This window comes from Triticum aestivum, chromosome 3A, assembly GCF_018294505.1.
Source record: "Triticum aestivum cultivar Chinese Spring chromosome 3A, IWGSC CS RefSeq v2.1, whole genome shotgun sequence".
NCBI lineage: Eukaryota > Viridiplantae > Streptophyta > Magnoliopsida > Poales > Poaceae > Triticum > Triticum aestivum.
This window is the reverse complement of record NC_057800.1, coordinates 677990557-677997718: the sequence shown is the minus strand read 5'-3', so window position 1 is coordinate 677997718 and position 7162 is coordinate 677990557.

The window sequence follows — 7162 nt, the reverse complement described above, 5'->3', positions numbered from 1 at the left end:
GGAGAGGTGCTTTGTAATGGGTTTGATCTTCTTGTGCTCAATCCCAGTGACAGAAGGGACTTGACATGTATTAATTGTATTGTTGTTTTTAAGGATAAAAAGATGGGGTTTATTCATGCATGAGTTTACGTTGTCAACATCATGTCATCTTGCTTAAGGCGTTACTCCGTTCTTTATGAACTTAATACTCTAGATACTGTTGGAAATATGCCCTAGAGGCAATAATAAATTGATTATTATTATATTTCCTTGTTCATGATAATCGTTTATTATCCATGCTAGAATTGTATTGATAGGAAACTCAGATACATGTGTGGATACATAGACAACACCATGTCCCTAGTAAGCCTCTAGTTGACTAGCTCGTTGATCAATAGATGGTTACGGTTTCCTGACTATGGACATTGGATGTCATTGATAACGGGATCACATCATTAGGAGAATGATGTGATGGACAAGACCCAATCCTAAGCATAGCACAAGATCGTGTAGTTCGTATGCTAAAGCTTTTCTAATGTCAAGTATCATTTCCTTAGACCATGAGATTGTGCAACTCCCGGATATCGTAGGAGTGCTTTGGGTGTGCCAAACGTCACAACGTAACTGGGTGGCTATAAAGGTACACTACAGGTATCTCTGAAAGTGTCTGTTGGGTTGGCACGAATCGAGACTGGGATTTGTCACTCCGTGTAAACGGAGAGGTATCTCTGGGCCCACTCGATAGGACATCATCATAATGTGCACAATGTGATCAAGGAGTTTATCACGGGATGATGTGTTATGGAACGAGTAAAAGAGACTTGCCGGTAACAAGATTGAACAAGGTATCGGGATACCGACGATCGAATCTCGGGCAAGTATCGTACCGCTAGACAAAGGGAATTGTATACGGGATTGATTAAGTCCTTGACATCGTGGTTCATCCGATGAGATCATCGTGGAACATGTGGGAGCCAACATGGGTATCCAGATCCCGCTATTGGTTATTGACCGGAGAGTCATCTCGGTCATGTCTGCATGTCTCCCGAACCCGTAGGGTCTACACACTTAAGGTTCGGTGATGCTAGGTTTATAGAGATATTAGTATGTGGTAACCCGAATGTTGTTCAGAGTCCCGGATGAGATCCCGGACGTCACGAGGAGTTTCGGAATGGTCCGGAGGTAAAGAATTATATATAGGAAGTGCTATTTCGGCCATCGGGACAAGTTTTGGGGTCACCGGTATTGTACCGGGACCACCGGAAGGGTCCCGGGTGTCCACCGGGTGGGGCCACCTGCCCCGGGGGCCACATGGGCTGTAGGGGGTGCGCCTTGGCCTACATGGGCCAAGGGCACCAGCCCCTAGAGGCCCATGCTCCAAAGGGATAAGAGGAAAAGGGAGAGTCCTAAAGGGGGAAGGCACCTCCGAGGTGCCTTGGGGAGGATGGACTCCTCCCCCCCCCTTGGCCGCACCCTTCCTTGGAGGAAGGGGCAAGGCTGCACCCTCCCCCTCTCCCTTGGCCCTATATATAGTGGGGGGGAAGGGAGGGCAACCATACCTAAGCCCTGGCGCCTCCCTCTCCCTCCCATGACACATCTCCCTCCTCCCGCAGCGCTTGGCGAAGCCCTATTGGAATCCCGCTACTTCCACCACCACGCCGTTGTGCTGTTGGATCTCCATCAACCTCTCCTCCCCCCTTGCAGGATCAAGAAGGAGGAGACGTTGCTGCTCCGTACGTGTGTTGAACGCGGAAGTGCCGTCCGTTCGGCGCTAGGATCATCGGTGATTTGGATCACGACGAGTACGACTCCATCAACCCCGTTCTCTTGAACGCTTCCGCGCGCGATCTACAAGGGTATGTAGATCCACTCCTCCCTCGTTGCTAGATGACTCCATAGATAGATCTTGGTGACCCATAGGAAAATTTTGAATTTATGCTACGTTCCCCAACAGATGCATGATACGTCTCCAACGTATCTATAATTTTTGAGTGCTCCATGCTATATTATCTACTGTTTTGAATGTTTATGGGCTTTATTATACACTTTTATATCATTTTTGGGACTAACCTATTAACCCAAAGCCCAGTGCGAGTTTCTGTTTTTACCCTGTTTTAGGGTTTCGAAGAAAACGAAAATCAAACGGAGTCCAATTGACCTGAAACCTCACGGAACTCATTTTTGGAAGGAAAGAAGCCCAGAAGACTTGGAGTGCACGTCGGGGGACCTACGAGGAGGCCACAAGGCAGGGGCGCGCCCACCCCCTGGGCGCGCCCTCCACCCTCGTGGGCCCCTCATGCCCCCCCTAACGTATTTCTTCTGCATATACCCTAAAAACATCCAGGAGCACAATAGATCGGGTGTTCTGCCGCCAGAAGCCTCCGTAGCCACCGAAAACCAATCTAGACCCGTTCTGGCACCCTGCTGGAGGGGGCAATCCCTCTCCGGTGGCCATCTTCATCATCCCGGTGCTCTCCATGACGAGGAGGGAGTAGTTCTCCCTCGGGGCTGAGGGTATATACCAGTAGCTATGTGTTTCATCTCTCTCTCTCTCTCTCTCTCTCTCTCTCGTGTTCTTGAGGTGATACGATCTTGATGTATCGCGAGCTTTGCTATTATATTTGGATCCTATGATGTTTCTTCCCCCCTCTACTCTCTTGTAATGAATTGAGTATCCCCTTTGAAGTTATCCTATCGGATTGAGTCTTTAAAGATTTTAGAACACTTGATGTATGTCTTGCCGTGGATATCTGTGGTGACAATGGGATATCACGTGATTCACTTGATGTATGTTTTGGTGATGAACTTGCGGGTTCCACCCATGAACCTATGCATAGGGGTTGGCACACGTTTTCGTCGTGATTCTCCGGTAGAACTTTGGGGCACTCTTTGAGGTCCTTTGTGTTGGTTGAATAGATGAATCTGAGATTGTGTGATGCATATCGTACAATCATACCCACGGATACTTGAGGTGACATTGGAGTATCTAGGTGACATTAGGGTTTTGGTTGATTTGTGTCTTAAGGTGTTATTCTAGTAAGAACTCTAGGGCTGTTTGTGACACTTATAGGAATAGCCCAACGGATTGATTGGAAAGAATAACTTTGAGGTGGTTTCGTACCCTACCATAATCTCTTTGTTTGTTCTCCGCTATTAGTGACTTTGGAGTGACTCTTTGTTGCATGTTGAGGGATAGTTATGTGATCCAATTATGTTATTATTGTTGAGGGAACTTGCACTAGTGAAAGTATGAACCCTAGGCCTTGTTTCAACGCATTGCAATACCGTTTACGCTCACTTTTATCATTAGATACCTTGCTGTTTTTATATTTTCAGATTAAAAATACCTTTATCTACCATCCATATTGCACTTGTGTCACCATCTCTTCGCCGAACTAGTGCACCTATACAATTTACCATTGTATTGGGTGTGTTGGGGACACAAGAGACTCTTTGTTATTTGGTTGCAGGGTTGCTTGAGAGAGACCATCTTCATCCTACGCCTCCTACGGATTGATAAACCTTAGGTCATCCACTTGAGGGAAATTTGCTACTGTCCTACAAACCTCTGCACTTGGAGGCCCAACAACGTCTACAAGAAGAAGGTTGTGTAGTAGACATCAAGCTCTTTTCTGGCGCCGTTGCCGGGGAGGTTAGCGCTTGAAGGTATATCTTTAGATCTTGCAATCGAGTCTTTTAGTTTCTTGTTCTATCACTAGTTTATTTTATAAAATAAAATAAAAACATGGAATTGAGTTTGTCTCATACGCTTCACCTTTTTAATATCTTTCGTGAGTATGATGGAAAGGATAATTGTGCTCAAGTGCTAGAAGAAGAAATCTATAAAATGTTTAGCACTAAATATTTGAATGATGAGCATGATTGCAATGTTGTTAGTACGAATTCTTTGAATATCCATGGTGCTAATGATATGCAAAGCCACAAGCTTGGGGAAGCTATGTTTGATGAAGATGATATTTTTTGTCCCCCAAGTTTTGATGAGCAAATTTATTATGATGAAAGCATGCCTCCTATCTATGATGATTATTGTGATGACTTGTATGCTATAAAGAATAATGATAACCATGAAACTTGTCATCATGATTTTAGTTTTCAATTGGATTATGCCTCACATGATAGTTACTTTGTTGAGTTTGCTCCCACTACTATTCATGAGAAGAAATTTGCGTATGTGGAGAGTAATAAAAATTCTATGCTTGTGCATCATGAAAATAGTCCTTTATGTGATACTTATATTGTTGAATTCATTCATGATGCTACTGAAATTATTATGAGGGAGGAACATATGCTTGTAGGAATTGCAATAATATCAAGTTTCCTCTCTATGTGCTTAAAGTTTTGAAGTTATGCTTGTTTTACCTTCCTATGCAAGTTGATTCTTGTTCCCACAAGTTGTTCGCTCACAAAATCCCTATGCATAGTAAGTGGGTTAGGATTAAATGTTCTAGTAATATTCTTCATGATGCTCTCTTTATATTTCAATTCTTATCTTTTATGTGAGCATCATTGACATCATCATGCCTAGCTAGGGGCGTTAAACGATAGCGCTTGTTGGGAGGCAACCAAATTTTATTTTTGTTCCTTGCTTTTTGTTCCTGTTTAGTAATAAATAATTCATCTAGCCTCTGTTTAGATGTGGTTTTTTGCTTTTAGTTAGTGTTTGTGCCAAGTAGAACCTTTGGGAAGACTTGGGTGAAGTCTTTATGATCATGCTGTAAAAACCAGAAACTTTAGCGCTCACGAGAATTACTGCCATTTTTATTTGGAGAGTGCTATTTAGTTAATTATTTTTTTAATATGATTAATAGATAAATTCCTCAGGTCCAGCAATTTATTTGAGAATTTTATGAGTTCCAGAAGTATACGTTTGATCCAGATTACTACAGACTGTTCTGTTTTTGACAGATTCTGTTTTTCATGTGTTGTTTACTTATTTTGATGAATCTATGGCTAGTAAAATAGTTTATAAACCATAGAGAAGTTGGAATACAGTAGGTTTAACACCAATATAAATAAATAATGAGTTCATTACAGTACCTTGAAGTGGTGATTTATTTTCTTATACTAACGGAGCTTACGAGTTTTCTGTTAAGTTTTGTGTTGTGAAGTTTTCAAGTTTTGGGTAAGGATTCGATGGACTATGGAATAAGGAGTGGCAAGAGCCTAAGATTGGGGATTACCATGGCACCCCAAGGTAATATTCAAGGACAACCAAGATCCTAAGCTTGGGGATGCCCCGGAAGGCATCCCCTCTTTCGTCTTCGTTCATCGGTAACTTTACTTGGAGCTATATTTTTATTTACGACATGATATGTGTTTTGCTTGGACCGTCAATTTATTTTGTTAGGATTTGCTTTCTGTTATTTAGAACAATGTTTTTCATCTTTTATTTCAATAAAAGTGGCATTGATAGCCTTTACTATGCCTATGTTACAAGTATACATGTTGCTGTTTGAAAACAGAATGTTTACCGCTGTTGCAATAATTCCCTAGAAAAGTCAGAATGTGATAAAATGTTGAAACCTTTTGCATATTAAGCTCTGATAAATTTACTACAGTGGGAATTTTCTTTCATAATTTTTGGAGCTAGGGAAGTATGGATGTTGCAGCATTCTTTACAGACTATCCTGTTTAGGCAGATTGCTGTTATGTTTGCATTGTTTGGATATGTTTGCTTCTTTAATGATTCTATTTGAGGATAGGACTATTAAATATGCAGAGGAATTTAGTATGCAATGTTGAATAATAATTTTAGTGATTTTCTACAGTAGAGTATGATAAGGTCTTGCAATGGTTTATACTAACTTATCTCACGAGTCCTTGTTGAGTTTTGTGTGGATGAAGCTTTTGAGATTTAGGGAGACCGTGATATGAGAGGAATTAAGGAGAAACAAAAGCTCAAGATTGGGATGACCAAGGCACCCCAAGATAATATTTCAAGAAGTCTCAAGCGTCTAAGCTTGGGGATGTTGGGTAACATAGTAATTTCAAAAAAATTCCTACGCACACGCAAGATCATGGTGATGTATAGCAACGAGAGGGGAGAGTGTTGTCTATGTACCCTCGTAGACCGACAGTGGAAGCATTATGACAACGCAGTTGATGTAGTCGTACGTCTTCACGGCCCGACCGATCGAGCACCGAAACTACGGCACCTCCGAGTTCTAGCACACGTTCATCTCGATGATGATCCCCGGACTCTGATCCAGCAAAGTGTCGGGGAAGAGTTCCGTCAGCACGACGGCGTGGTGATGGCCTTGATGTTCTACTGTCGCAGGGCTTCGCCTAAGCACCACTACAATATTATCGAGGACTATGGTGGAGGGGGGCACCGCACACGGCTAAGAGAACGATCTTGAAGATCAACTTGTGTGTCTAGAGGTGCCCCCTGCCCCCGTATATAAAGGAGCAAGGGGGGGGGGGGTGCGGCCGGCCCTAGGAGGAGGCGCGCAGGAGGAGTCCTACTCCTACCGGGAGTAGGACTCCCCCCTTTCCCTAGTTGGATTAGGAGTTGGGGGGAAGGAGGAGAGGGAAGAAAGGAAAGGGGGGGCGCCGCCCCCCTCCTTGTCAAATTCGGACTTGGGAGGGAAGGGGCGTGCGGCAGCCCCTAGGCCTCCTCTCCTCTTCCTTCACTAGGCCCATTAAGGCCCATTAGGTTACCGGGGGGTTCCGGTAACCTCCCGGTACTCCGGTAAAATGCCGATTTCACCCGGAACACTTCCGATGTCCAAACATAGGCTTCCAATATATCAATCTTTATGTCTCGACCATTTCGAGACTCCTCGTCATGTCCGTGATCACATCCGGGACTCCGAACAAACTTCGGTACATCAAAATATATAAACTCATAATGAAACTGTCATCGTAACGTTAAGCGTGCGTACCCTACAGGTTCGAGAACAATGTAGACATGACCGAGACATGTCTCCAGTCAATAACCAATAGCGGAACATGGATGCTCATATTGGATCCTACATATTCTACGAAGATCTTTATCGGTCAGACCGCATAACAACATATGTTGTTCCCTTTGTCATCGGTATGTTACTTGCCCGAGATTCGATCGTTGGTATCTCAATACCTAGTTCAATCTCGTTACCGGCAAGTCTCTTTACTCATTTCGTAATACATCATCTCGCAACTAACTCATTAGTTGCAATGC